Raw genomic sequence first — 7,629 nt, forward strand, 5'->3', positions numbered from 1 at the left:
TAGTTCTTAGGGGAAATTTCCTCATCCTTGATATCATACAGGCAAAACAATGAGGTAAAAACAAACTTTTAGGGCCGGCCTGGTGGCGCACTGCTACAGTGCGCCGCTTGGGAGCGCGGCGGCGCTCCCGCTGAGGGTTCGGATCCCACATACAGACCGGTTCCCGCTCACTGGCTGAGCGAGGTGCGGGCGCAGCACCGAGGGTTGCGATCCCGTTGCCGGTCCAGTCCGGTACGGGCGCGACACTGAGGGTTGCGATCCGTTGCCGGACACAAAAAAAGACAAAAAAGGAAAAAAAAAAAAAAGAAATGAAGGCTCAGATGGCACGGACACATTGGAAGCCACTGTCAGGGTTTTTACTGTAGGTGGAGTGGAGAGCCCCTGGGAGATTGGGCAGAGGAGTGACTGGATCTGATGTATGTTTGCAAGCCTCTTAAGAACGATCTCTAGGGAGAATGGCAGAGATGGCCAGCAGACCACCAAAATCCATTCTTCTTTTCCCACAATGCAGAGTTATCACTGAAAGCATCTAGCCAGCCAGAGACCACGTCTCCTGGCCTCCTCTGCATGCAGGTGTGGTCAGATTACCAGAAGATAGCAGAGTAGCCATTGACCTGAGAATGAAATGACCATATGGTAGAGAGCTACTTTGCAGACCTTAACCCTGCCCAGACTATTACAGAAGGAAGAAATAAACTTCTTGTTCTTCCAACTACTGAGAATTGGGGTATTTTTATCATACAAATCTAGCCTGTCCTAACTAAGACAAAGGTCAAGAGCAAAATCAAAAAGACCAATGAAGAGTCTGTTGCAGCAATCTAGGGAAGAGACTGTGATGGTTTGGACCAAGGTGGTAGCAGTGGAGGTTGAACATGAAAAGCTGTCAGATCCTGACTATATTTTGAAGGAGGTAGAGCCCACAGAATTTTATGACAGACTGGATGTGGGATATAAAAGAAAAAGGGGAGTCATTTGACTTCATGGATTTTGTGCTGATACTTTGATAAGGTGAGGGAAGTCAGGTGATGGAACAGGTTTGAAGAGGTGTACTTGGGTTTAGGTTTGGGATGTGCTAAGTTTGAGATGCTATCAGTCTGCAAGTGAAGATGTTGAATAAGTAGGGGGATATGTAAGGTTGAAGTTCAGGGATGTTAACTTGGAGTCATTAGCGTATAGATTGTTCTTAAAATCGTGGAATTGGATGAGCTCACTGTGGAGTGAAGTATAGTTACAGAAGAGGTGAAAGGACTGAGCCCTGGGGCGCTTCATCTTTAAGAGGCTGGGGAAATAGGAAGAAAACAGTGAAAGTGAGGAGGAGCAAGCAGTGAGAAAGAGAAAACCAGCAGAGTGTGGCATGCTGGAACACACTGACCGGCTATACAGTACTCAGATGTGAGGCTCTCTGTGCAGCTTAGCAGGGCCCACAGCCAGGAGGAAGACTGGAATTGTTCCTTGCCTCTCAGGAGCAGGAGAAAGCCATGTAAACTGGAAGGATTATGAGAACAGCAGCCCAGGAGGCCAACAGAGAGGCAGGAAAGAGCTTCCCCTGTGTAGATTACCCTGGCCGCAGCAGAGGTAGGTTGGGAAATATTTGGATTCTGTTCCTTGAAAGAAAGGAGAAAAATATATTTTTCTGAGCAATAGTGATAATCAATCAATTCTGTTTTAGAGAAAGAACTGGTGGTAGAGAGGAGGGTGGATTTTGGGGAGAAGATGAAAATTTGGCAGGTATTTACGGGACCGGTACACCAAGCTGGAGATAAGTCATCCTCTCAAGCGCCTTGGGATCAGTACCCCAGCGACTTTAGTCAAGTTGGGATTAAGGAGTTGACTGTGAGTGTGGTCTTTCCTCCAGACCTGGTCCTTCACCTGCGTCCTCCATCTCTGCAAGTAGCATCATTTTCTACCAAATTGCTCATGCCAGAACCTGTTAGTTATTTTTTTAACACCTTCCTCTCCTTCACCCCCATGTTCAATCAATCACCAATTGCTGAAGATTTTGGCCTCCTAAAAATCTCTCAAATTTGTCTGCTGCCCTCCACTAAGCCACCACTACGCTCTCACCTGAATGCCCCAATAGCCTCCTGACTTGCCTCTTCAAAATAGCCCCTGAATGCTCCCTCTGTTCATAGACCACACAGAGGCAGCAGGCGCTTTGAAAAATGGAAATCTTATCACCTCATTTCGTGGCTGTCCCTTCCTCCTGGGTTAAAATCCTGAGGCTGACCTTCAAGGATGGTCTTGAACCATCTGATTTTGACATCCGTGGTCTGATTTCTACATGCCTCACCAGCTGTGCATAAATAAACATTTGCTGAATAAGTGAACGAATGAACTGACTAAGACAGCCTCACTTTGGGCAAGTCACTTGAAAATTCTCAGCCTCAGTTTCCTCATTTTTGAAATGAGAGTAGTAATATTTCCCTTGCTGGAATGCTGCTAAGTTAAATAGTAAGATAACACAACAATAAAGGTAGGTGCTTAGCACTGCAAGATATATTTGATCATTCTAAATGAGCTAAATCAGTGCTTAGTACGGAACCTGATAAATGTACCCAATACATACTTGATCATGATGAGTCAGGGCTTTGGGGCTCTAATTATTCCAGGTGACTTTTTATTTCTATCAAATTTCCTACAGAACTCCATGCCACCTCATTTGATGCTGAACAGATAGCTGTATGTGGTTATTTTCAGCATCATACTGCTGCTCAGAAAAATCTTTGTTGTTTCCAGTGCCTGTGACATCAAGTTCAAATTCCTAGCTTAGCATTCACATTTCTAATCTGTCCAATATATAGCCTATGCTCCTGAGAAATTAATCTCAAACAAAATTTATAGGGTTTCTAAGGAATTCCAAGAGCTCTGTTAGGTGCTGAACATTTCAATTTAACTATTGAAGACTTGTATGGTGTAGTTTTAGTACTCGAGTGCTGTTTCACTTAAAGAAAGAGTCCAATTGGAATAATATTATCATTACAAAGGAATTTCATTCTTTACACAAGTCTCTCCAAGGATATCAACAGGATTCATGGCCCTGGAAACATTGCCCTTCACCTCGGCAGCCGTCAAGGTGCACTGCTCCAATCTCCCTTCAAGAGAAGCTGCTGCAAAGAACATCATTGACTGACAGCCTCCAGCTGCCACACTGGATTCAACACAGTGTTCACGCCAAGGCCATGCTTTTGCTGGGCTGCACCCAGCCAATGAATGGCCAAGGCAGGGTGCTAGAGGACTGTGCTGAGGGCTAAGTCTCTCCCTCCCCAACCTCCTTCCTTCCCTCTCTCCTTTCCCAGGTGTTAGACCTGCATCATGGTCTGAAGTCTCTCCTGCTCCTCCTGCCCCCTCCTCCTTTATCCTTCATAGGTATTTCCCACAATAAATCTTTTGCATATCAAATCTCACCTTGGTGTCTGCTTCTTAGAGAGCCCAAATTAAAACAGGTGGTACCAAGAGTGGTCCAAGACAAAAATCAGTAGGATGGGGATTGGGGACTGGTTCATTCACTCCCCAGATGGCCAGGAGGGGTCAGTCTTGAAAGAAATATGAGGCACAGTAATCCTTGGTAGAAGGTGGCAGACCCAACTGCTAAGATTTCAATTTTGGTGATAGGGAAAAATGGCCCAATTGAGAAGAAATGCTTTGGCTGATGCAATGATGCAGGCATTTGAAAGATGTGGGGATAAACAATGACAAAAATCAGTAGGATGGGGATTGGGGACTGGTTCATTCACTCCCCAGATGGCCAGGAGGGGTCAGTCTTGAGAGAAATATGAGGCACAGTAATCCTTGGTAGAAGGTGGCAGACCCAACTGCTAAGATTTCAATTTTGGTGATAGGGGAAAATGGCCCAATTGAGATGAAATGCTTTGGCTGATGCAATGATGCAGGCATTTGAAAGATGTGGGGATAAACAATGACAAGGGGGACAGCACAGCTGGCTGGTTACTGCTAAGCAGTTTTGATGCTCTGCAGGGGGATGATGAGAAACTGAGGAAGCTCACAACAGTTAAAGGCTAAGTGTGTGAGCCAGAATGAGATAGGAGGTGCTCAGATTCCCTGGGTTTGGATTTCAGGACACACTTCTGGGTTTCAAGCCACTCCCTGAGGTCTCAGGCCTCTCCTCTGGCTCTCCCCTAGAAGAAAGTGACCATTGCTTTTTGGACTTATTTTTGGCACCAACACAGGGAAATTGATCCCTCAGGGGGCAGACTCATGCAAATCCAGTGGCTGGGCATGCTCAGTAGAAAGGGGTACTAATAGCTCACTAATAGTCAAGCATGCTCCGTAAAGTGGAGTTTATATCCATTAGATAGCATGAATATATATTAGAGAGCGAAACTATAAAACTTGAATCCTGGCAGAAGGCAGGATTGTTGCTCACTTTCCTGGGGCCACCCCACACTTCAGCAGCTGAGGTGTGGATGCCTTCTTTTTGTATCAGACTTACTTTCAGCAAGTGGCTGTTCACTCTCTTGAGCCAGCCTGCACCTGTACTATACTTTTTAAGTATGTATTTCTTACTTTTGTATTAAACTTGGTGCAGGCCCTGCTTGGTCTCTGGAGCTAGGCTGTACTCTCTCTGTGAAACCTGTATTTCTTATACATCACATTAAACCTGTTCTCACTTTCTGCTGTGACTCTGCTCTTGAATTCTTTTCTGTGGTAAACTCAAGAACCTGGTAAGAGGATGGGGTGGGTTGAGACCTACTATCAGACCTTCCAGACCCTCTTCTGTTATCAAGAGGACCTCTCTGGTAACTTTTTTTTTTTTTTTTTGTATGTAAAACTTTTTATTCTTTCTTAACTTAACCTTACATCACAGAGTTTTCTATATCATGGAAGGGTTCTTTCCAAGCGTAATTTTTGATGGCTGCATAACGTGATGGAGGAAACACTTTTGATATCCTTGAGTTTTTTTGCTTTTTAAAATTTTTTTTTAATTTTTAATTTTTTAAACTGACTTCTTTACAATTAAGGAGAAGCCTACCTACATCGTATTTCTCGAAATTGAGAGATTATTTTGGGTGTGTTACAGGCGTTCCCTTCTCATCAAATAATAGCCAGGTCCACTTAGGAACTGGCTAAGAGACAGAGCACAGCACACACCTGGCAGCACCCTCTGTTTATACAGTTTCCAAAGCAGGGTGCTTTAAGAGTGAATGTGTACGTACCACTCCTTATTCCAGGACATCAGGTATAAAGCAAACCTGTGTGTACAAGAGCAAGAAGCTTTACTCCTCCCTCCTGTTCTACCTAGGAAGCTTGACTTTTATGTGTTCATATTGTGGACCCACTAAAGATTTTCTCTGAAAAGAGAGTTTTGCTGCTCAAAAGCTTAAAAAACCCTGACTTAGTCCAATTCCTTTATCCTACAAGTGAGGAGACTGAGACCAGAGCCTGGAAGAGTCTTGTTGGAAGGCAGAATAGCAAAGCCAGGGCACAAATCCAGGCCTCCTGCCATGCAGGCCAGTGCTCTCTGTGCCACAGATGAAATTTATCTGGGGTCTGGAAGCAACGCTTCCAGAGAACACCAGAATTGTCATACTCCAAGGACAAGTTCTAAAATACCACACTGGGGAAATCAGAGTGTAGAATTTGAGAGTCACAAGTCTGGACTGAGTCTGGTCTTTTTTTTTTTTTTTAATCTCCAAAGCTATCTTAGCCATCTCAGGCTGATATAACAAAATTCCACAGATTAGGTGGCTTAAACAACAGATATTAATTTCTCACAGTTGTGGAGGCTGGAAGCCCAAGATCAAGGTGCTGGCCAATTCAGTTTCTGGTGAGGGCCTTTGTCCTGGCTTGCTGATGGCAAACTGTGTCCTCACATGGAAGGGGTGGGGGAATGAGGAGGGGCTGAGAGAGAGAGAGCCTCTATGGTAACTGTTAAAGAGACCCTTATCTCCTGCAGTTGAAAGCGATCTTAGCTAGAGAATGGCCATCTTTGGAGCAACTAAGACCAAGCATAAAATTTCAGTTAGCCATCAACTTAGGAACTAATAATCATTAATTCCTTGAGGCTAACAGAAGAATTGAGAATCTGACCTTAAGGCTGAAACTGCCTGGGAATGAAATCATGCCCCAAAAAGATCTTTCTCAAAAGTTTATTTCTGTTTATCTCTCATTACACCCTGTTATGTTGATTTACTTTAGATGTTGGCACCTAAAATTAAGAATTGAAACTAAGTTTTCTTGTTTTTCTTACCTTTCTTAAATAACTGCAAACAAAGGAATTCCAAGAGAAAAGCAAAGCACCCTCGCTGATTATTAACTCACCTTCTTNTCTCAAAAGTTTATTTCTGTTTATCTCTCATTACACCCTGTTATGTTGATTTACTTTAGATATTGGCACCTAAAATTAAGAATTGAAACTAAGTTTTCTTGTTTTTCTTACCTTTCTTAAATAACTCCAAACAAAGGAATTCCAAGAGAAAAGCAAAGCACCCTCGCTGATTATTAACTCACCTTCTTGCTTAAAGGAAAATTGCATCCACATTAGTTAGAGACATGAGTCAGGTATTTTTATGTTCCAGTGATGCTTCACTGCGGTTATTGCCTTTGAGCTCTCCCTGGGAGATAAGGACTCCTACCCCAAGATAGCATCAAGGGTTTGAAACTGACCAGGCCCCCAATTGCAGATTCCATGAGGCCAGAGCACCCGGTCCATCATGGGACCTTGACATCTGCCTCAGACCCTCTGCTGACCTGGGAGCAGCCTCCCACTTTGCCTGCAGGACAGAACCCTTCACCTTCCTACCTCTTCCTCTTTATAAACTCCACAACAGGCATCGGAAGGTGGGAAGATTTTTAGCCTTGTCATCCTCCAGATGCTGATCATCTGAATAAACCTTCCAATCCTTGTACCAACTTTCAAACTTTTGGGTCATTTGTTTAGTGCGAGAGGGCAGCTGAGCCTGTTAGCAGTAACACAGTGGAAGAGCCTACACAGCTGAGGAAGGTCTGTTTATGCTAAGGCCAGGTTGGGCAGATGTGGGTCCCTAAAACACGGGATGGGGACATCTGGTTGAATGCCTCAGGATTTTGTTTTTACAGACTTCCTTTAAGTCTTAGAGATTGCAGAGGTGTTCCTCTTCCCCTTAGTAAGAGTTAGTCCTCCCTTGTGCAGGAAGACACAGCAGATGTCTCTCTCTGGTGAGATAAAAGGCACTCTCCCCTATAGCTGCCTACGTTCTCAGATCACCCATTATAGTTGAACTAGTGTCCCCTCCCCCAGCACACACTAATGGTCATGTGGGATATCATATGACCACCTGTCAGAGGAGTAACAAGCCTGAGCTTTGTTTACAGATGGACCAGTTTAGTAGGTGGGTGTGAGCCAAAAATGGATGATGATTGCATTATTGTCACAGTCAGGGGTGGCCTGGAAAGACAGTGGAGAAGGAAAAATCTTCCCAATGGGCAAGCTCTGAGTGGTACTGAGGCAGGACAGAATAGGGACATGCCCCAGGGAGGCTGTTAATAAATATTCAGACAGGATCAGCATTAGCTGTCTCCTTGTTTTGCAGTTAAACAACCATAATGAGCTGATGACAGCTTAACCATACTACCTATCAGCTGGAAATTTTACACCTGGAATTGTTATACCTGGAACTTTGTGGTTTACAA

Source organism: Galeopterus variegatus, unplaced genomic scaffold (genome assembly GCF_000696425.1).
Source record: "Galeopterus variegatus unplaced genomic scaffold, G_variegatus-3.0.2 Scaffold4803, whole genome shotgun sequence".
In the NCBI taxonomy this organism is placed as follows: Eukaryota; Metazoa; Chordata; class Mammalia; order Dermoptera; family Cynocephalidae; genus Galeopterus; species Galeopterus variegatus.